Source organism: Jaculus jaculus, chromosome 2 (assembly GCF_020740685.1).
Source record: "Jaculus jaculus isolate mJacJac1 chromosome 2, mJacJac1.mat.Y.cur, whole genome shotgun sequence".
NCBI classification, from domain to species: domain Eukaryota; kingdom Metazoa; phylum Chordata; class Mammalia; order Rodentia; family Dipodidae; genus Jaculus; species Jaculus jaculus.
Window position 1 is genome coordinate 190,778,946 of NC_059103.1, and position 7,020 is coordinate 190,785,965.

The window sequence follows — 7,020 nt, forward strand, 5'->3', positions numbered from 1 at the left end:
TCCACATATTTAAAAATAAAACAAATTATTCCTCAGAAGTTTCAACACTTACATTAGAAACTCTCAGTTTCATCTGAAGATGGTGGCCCATTGCTTAATTCTAGGACAAATTCTCTCTTTCCTCTTTCTTTGCTGCTTTTCTACCTTGCCCTATCCTTCTATATTTAAACATCTTATGTGTACCAGGAACTCTTTTTAAGTTCCAAGAACAAAGCTATGAAAAAAAGAGGGATATAAACTCTGGCCTTGATAGCTTGCTTCTTGGTCCTGGAGAAAGACCAAAATGGATGAACAGAATAAGCAAAACTAATGTAAAATTGTGATGACTGATAGGAAAGTTAAGCAGAGACCAGAGTCAGGACACAAAGAACAACTGCTTCTAAATGGATATACAATGTCTCTCTGAAGACCAGGGTGATATCTCAGCCAGTCACATGTTTACTTTGTAAGCATGAGGGCCTGAGTTCAACCCACAGAACCCTGTGAGAGACTCTGTGTCCAAAGAGGTGGGTGGTGCTCCTGAGGTTGTCCCTCTGGAGTCCACATGTATGCACACCTATAAACACACACACACACACACACACACACACACACACACACACACACCTCAAGAGCTAGTTCTCTGTTATCTCAATTTTCCCAGTGAAGTGACAGAAGCAAAGAAAAATTTAAAACCCACAACTAGAGTTCAAGTCAAGGCATTTTGGCAAAAGGCACACACTCAACCACAGGCTACCCTACTTTTCATATTGGTAGTTCTTGATTTTTAAAAAATATTATTTATTTATTTATTTATTTATTTATGTACTGATTTGCAAACAGAGAGGAATGGAGGAAAGAGACACAGACAGAAAAGGGGAATGCCAGGGTCTCCAGTTGCCGCAAATGAACTCCAGATGCATGTGCCACTTTGTGCATCTGACTTTACGTGGGCACTGCGGAAGTGAACCTGGGTTGTTAGGCTTTGCAGACAAGCTTCTTAGCTCCTAAACCAACTTTTCAGCCTAGTAAGTCTTAATTTTTACTTTATTTATTTATTTGAGAGAAAGAGAAAAGGCAGATAGAGAGAGAATGGGCACAGCAGAGCCTCTAGCCACTGCAAACTAATTCCAGATGCATGCACCACCTTATACATCTGGCTTATGTGGGTACTGGGGAATTGAACCTGGGTCCTTTGGTTTGGCAGGCAAGCATCTTAACTGCTATGCTATCTCTCCAGCCCCTTACTTTTTAATTACAAAACAGAGGGAAGGTAGATCTTATCAGTGTGCCTATTCCCAGAATCGGGAGATCTCCCAAGGATTCTATGCTAGTGGTCTAAGTTGAGACCTTAGACTCCAATCAAGGAGGACAAGCAATGAGGCAGCCATCATTTGAAAACCACCAGGGGAAATATCATCCTATCTGTGTGGTAAAGGATGAGGTGTAGGAATCAGAGTAGTTGAGAAACTACTTATAGCACTGCCGTGGCCCAATATAGATAATGGTAGAATCCACAAGGCTTACTACTTACCTGGAAGTGGAGATGAAGGAAATTTCTAGAACAACTCGGGTACTGATATAAACAACAGGCTGGATGAGGTAAATGATCCCTCTGGAGAATTGCAGATGTGGGCCAGGAAGATTAGAGTTCCTTTTTGTAAATAACCTATGAGGTGTTAAATAGGTGAGTTGAAGCTTTGGTGATAAATCAGAGCTGGAGATAAACTGAGTTATCAGCATGTAAACATTTTTTAAAGGCAGAATGCTATGGGGTAGGGTGGAGGACTACAGGTGATTAGTCATGGAAATTTCTCTGCTAGCCAGCTTTCATTTTTGCTGACACAAATTCTCCAACATCGTTATTCATATTTATCTTGATTAGATATGTTTAAGTATACCTCGCAAACATTTTGATTTTGGTTTTTGCTTTTTGTTTTTCGAGGTAGGGTCTCACTGTAGCTCAGACTGACCTGGAATTCACTATGTAGTCTCAGGGTGGCCTCAAACTCCTGGCAATCCTCCTACCTCTGCCTCCTGAGTGCTGGGATTAAAGACGCGCGCCACCATGCCCAGCCCTTCAAACAAATATTCTGCTAACCACAACCACTTTGAGCTAGCTGCAAAGCCCTCATGTATGCACTCCCTTGTTTCTAGATCTTTGACATGCTTTGTCTACATTGGAAAGCACCCCCCCCTTTTTTTTTGCCTTAACCCAAGGTCAAATGACCTGTGCAGATTCACACACAGCCTTCGAGACTCACCTGAGACATTCCTTCCTGTATGATGTCATTCCTGAACCCCACCTGACCACCTTGATATCCATGACACCAGAGTGCTATATTTAGTAAATTCTTTAACCACTGATGTCCCATATTTTTATAAATTTTTATAATTTTATAAATTTTTAATTTTTATAAATAAAAAATTAAAAAAAACAACTCATTCTAGATCACTTTCATCTATAATCTAAGCCAGATCCATACTCTACTTACAGTAGGAAGTATTTCTTTTAGTTAGATTAAAAGTGAAAGATCAGCTTCTATCAAAGCTTGCAACTTCAGATCTATAAAATGCTTCAGCATGTGAGCTCCAAATGGCCTACTTAACACCTCAGTTTATCTCCTAATATTTTGTCTTCCCACGAGTATATTCAATTCATAGGTGCATTGTACATCCATCTCTCCACGCTGGAGAACAAGAGTGGAATATCATGTCATAGGAGCTCTCTAACTTTCTACTCTTAAGTTGAATCAGGGAAGACCACCTGTACAGACTCTGGAAGGATTTTTTTTTAAATTTTTTAAAAATTAATTTATTTGGGAGTGACAGACATAGAGAGAAAGACAGATAGAGAGAGAGAGAGGGAATGGGCACACCAGGGCTTCCAACCTCTGCAAACGAACTCCAGATGCGTGTGCCCCCTTGTGCATCTGGCTAACGTGGGACCTGGGGAACCGAGCCTCGAACCGGGGTCCTTAGGCTTCACAGGCAAGAGTTTAACCGCTAAGCCATCTCTCCAGCCCTCTGGAAGGATTTTTAATGTTTTTCATTCCATGCTAAAATGTCCAGATTTTTACCTGAAGGCAACAGGAATTCTGTCAGTGGGTGCTTTCAAGCCAATAAATGAACTACCTCATTGGAAATGTTATTTTGACAGATATACAGGATAGACTGGGCCAGGGAAAACATTCAATGAAGAGGTGTGCATGCTTAGATTGTAGGCACATTGCATTAAGTTAATTTCCATGTATTAAGGGGCTTAAGCATGCCCTTTATTACAAATGCTGGAATGTGAGAAGGAATACCTTTGAGTAGAGTTTACACATGAACACAGAAGAGACAGGGCAGGGCTTTTAATTTTGATGGATTTCCATAGTTCATTAGTGTTTCCCTCAGACGACGATGTTGCCTGCTCCAGCAGTTCTGGTGCTGAGGTTCTGCATGCCAGAGGGCGGGAGCAGAAATAGGAAGAACCAGATTTGAGGATGCTTTAGTGGGGAGAATGGTAGGCAGAATTTGATGCCTGATGGGATATGCAGAAGATAAGAATGGCTATGAGATTTCAAAAGCACGAGAAATGGAGTGAACAGTAATTTCAGTAAGTGAGATCAAATGCGAAGAAGAGAGAATGACTTTAGAATGTAATGCTGGTGAGGAGGATTTTCTGATTTATCTAAAGTTTGTTATCAATGGCAGAAGGGGACTTAAGGAGTATGAAGCAGGGGGATTCGGGTGACTAACCAAGGCTTTGGCGTCCAATCTGGGCTTAATGAGTTGGGGCCTGTCCCCATCAAAAATGCCACTCAATGCAAATGGAGGTTTCCAAGGTATAACCAAAATATTTCTTTTTCAAAAGAATAACTTTTGATTCAAGTATGATGTGCCATTGGAAACACTGATGGAATAGGTTCCCTTGTGCTCAACAAACTCACTTTAGGGTGTCCTTATAGTCTTTGGAACATCATTAGCAAAAATTAACTGAGTAAACATACTTGTAATGGTTTTGCATTATTTATCTGACTGGATAATTTCATTAGAAATTGGGTGGCACAAAACATTCAAATATGCTATGAAAAGAGCAGTAAACTTCAGAACAGTGTATATATCATATTAGCCAATTCTTTGTCTATTTATCAATTCATATTGAAAAATTGACCTGAAAAACTCTATTTTAGACTTCCGGTTAAGATGGCGGCGTAGGTACCACGCCAAAGCAGCCTAGGGGGGAAAAAGACCAAAAAAACTCAGCAAAATACACGCTTTTACTAAAAAGTGAGGTGTATAGGAAATTGAGGTGGCAGCGGAGAAGTAGAAGAGTTATAGAGCATCCAGAGCCTGCACAGGCGGGAAAAGCGGCTCCAGCAGCTCAGGCAGCTCGGCCAAACGCCGCAGCCGCGGCGCAGCAGAAAACCGCCAGACCAGCTCGAGCCGCAGGAAAAGCCAGGTGCGGGATTTTCCCCTCACACTGCGCTCTCCGCAACTCGGGAAACGTGAGGGGAGAGCGGCAGCGAGCAGTGGAGGAGCAGACCGCGAGGTAGAAGAACACGTGGAGCAGCGAGACAACCAGAGCAACCGCGGCTCCCTCCCCTCCCCCACCGCCTGAGCCCAGCTCCAGCAAACACAGCAGCGGCCCGGGACCCGGCCACGCCAACTTGGGCTGACAGCGGGACCCAAGCAGGAGCAGAGTTCGGCAGCAACTTCAGCGGCTCCAGCACCGGTACCAGCGGCCCCAGCAGCAGCGGACCCAGGAGCGGCAGCGGCGGCAGATCCCGCAGCAGCGGCTTCGGGGGGAGCAGCGGCAGTGGTCACGGCAGCGGCAGCTTCAGCAGTGGTGGTGGCTCTGGTGGTGGCAGCTATGGGAGCAGCAGAGGCAGCAGCAGCGGCTCGGTTTGCCCCGTAGGAAAAGCAAGTGCCCAGCTCCAGAAATCAGAACAGCAGCCCGACGACCCAGGCAGCAACTTGACTGAGACCAAAATCACCCAAGGTAACTGGGATTGCACCAGGGAAGGGTCTCACTTGGTCACAAGCTGACTTGGATCCCTCAACAAACCAGAAATCTAAACCTCTTTGTTGATAGAAGATCTGGTCATTATAATAACTACTCTTGCATACATACTCGGGGCTGTTTTTGATTGAATGTGTACAGTGTTTAGTTAAATTTTAGAATCTACCTATATTTTATTCCACTCAGCCTGCTTGAATACTCCTATAGCAGGGAATCTCAACCCCTAAGAACATCTTTGTAGATACTCTGAGAGTCTTAAGAGCCACACCTAATACCTTAAGGTCCTACCCTGAAAATATATTACATCAAATCAATTGATACAGCTAAGAATACACAGCTAGCTAGAAAATCCAAGCATTAACTTAATCCAAGATGCAAAAATATATACATTATAACACAAGAAACACTAAAAAGCAAGATGATATAAATCCACCTAAAAGTATTAATGCATCAGAAATGTCCTCCAGAGAGAAAGAGTTAGAGGAAATGCCTGAGAAAGAGTTCAAAAGAATAATTATAAATATGTTCCAAGAGGTCAAAGAACACATGAAAACAATCAAGGAAGAAATCGAAGAGGAAATCAAAGAGAAAATCAAAGGAATCAAAGAAGAGGCAGGACACCAATTTAATGAAATAAAGAAGGCAATACAAGACATAAATAGGGAAATAGAAATAATAAAGAAAAACCAGTCAGAATTACTAGCAATGAAGAACACAGTTAATGAAATAAAAAACTCTGTAGAAAATCTCACCAGTAGGATGGATGAGGGAGAGGACAGAATATCTAAGCTAGAAGACCAGGTGGCAGACCTAATGCAGTCCAACAAAGAGAAAGACAAACTTATAGAAATGTATGAGTGGGAATTTCAAGATATTTGGGACACTATGAAAAGATCCAATATAGGAATTCAGGGCATAGTAGAAGGAGAAGAACTCCACTCCAGAGGCATAGTAGGCATCTTCAACAAAATCATAGAGGAAAATTTCCCCCAAATTGGGAAAGAGGTGCCAATACAGATACAGGAAGCCTTTAGAACCCCAGCCAGACAAAACCCAGAAAGAACCTCCCCTCGCCATATTATAATCAAACTTCCAAACACACAAACCAAAGAAAAATTATTGAAAGCAGTTAGAGAGAAAAATCAAGTTACCTACAAAAGCAAGCCCATCAGGATTACAGCAGATTATTCAACACAAACTTTTAAAGCCAGAAGGGCTTGGAGTGATATATTCCAAGTTCTGAAAGATAACAACTGTCAACCAAGGTTACTTTATCCTGCAAAGTTATCCATTCAAATAGATGGAGAAATAAAGACATTCCATGACAAAAGCAGGTTAAAGGAGTATTTGAAGACAAAACCAGCTCTACAGAAAATACTTGATAGAATCCTCCATGCTGAACAAAAGGAAAAGCACACATATAAGGAACCTAGAAAAAACAAGCTATACTCAAATACCAGTTAACAGAAGAGAGCACAGGTAGAACCAGAAACACACACACACAAAAAAATGGCAAACATAAATACACACCTTTCAATAATATATCTTAATATCAGTGGTCTCAATGCCCCAACGAAAAGACATAGATTTGCAGACTGGGTTAAAAAGCAGGATCCTACAATTTGTTGTCTCCAAGAAACTCACCTTTCTGCAAAGGATAGACATTATCTTAGGGTGAAAGGTTGGAAGACGGTGTTTAAAGCAAATGGGCCTAGAAAACAAGCAGGGGTTGCTATCCTAATATCAGACAGGGTAGACTTTAGTCCGACGTTAGTCAAGAAAGATAAGGAAGGTCACTTTATATTGATTAAGGGCACACTCCAACAGGAGGACATTACAATCCTAAACATATATGCACCTAACATGGGGGCTCCCAAATTCGTCAAACAAACACTATTAGAACTAAGGTCACAGATAACACCAAACACAGTGGTGGTGGGTGACTTCAACACACCACTCTCATCAATTGACAGGTCATCCAGGGAAAGAATAAACAGAGAGGCATCTGGACTAAATGAGGTCATAGAAGGAAT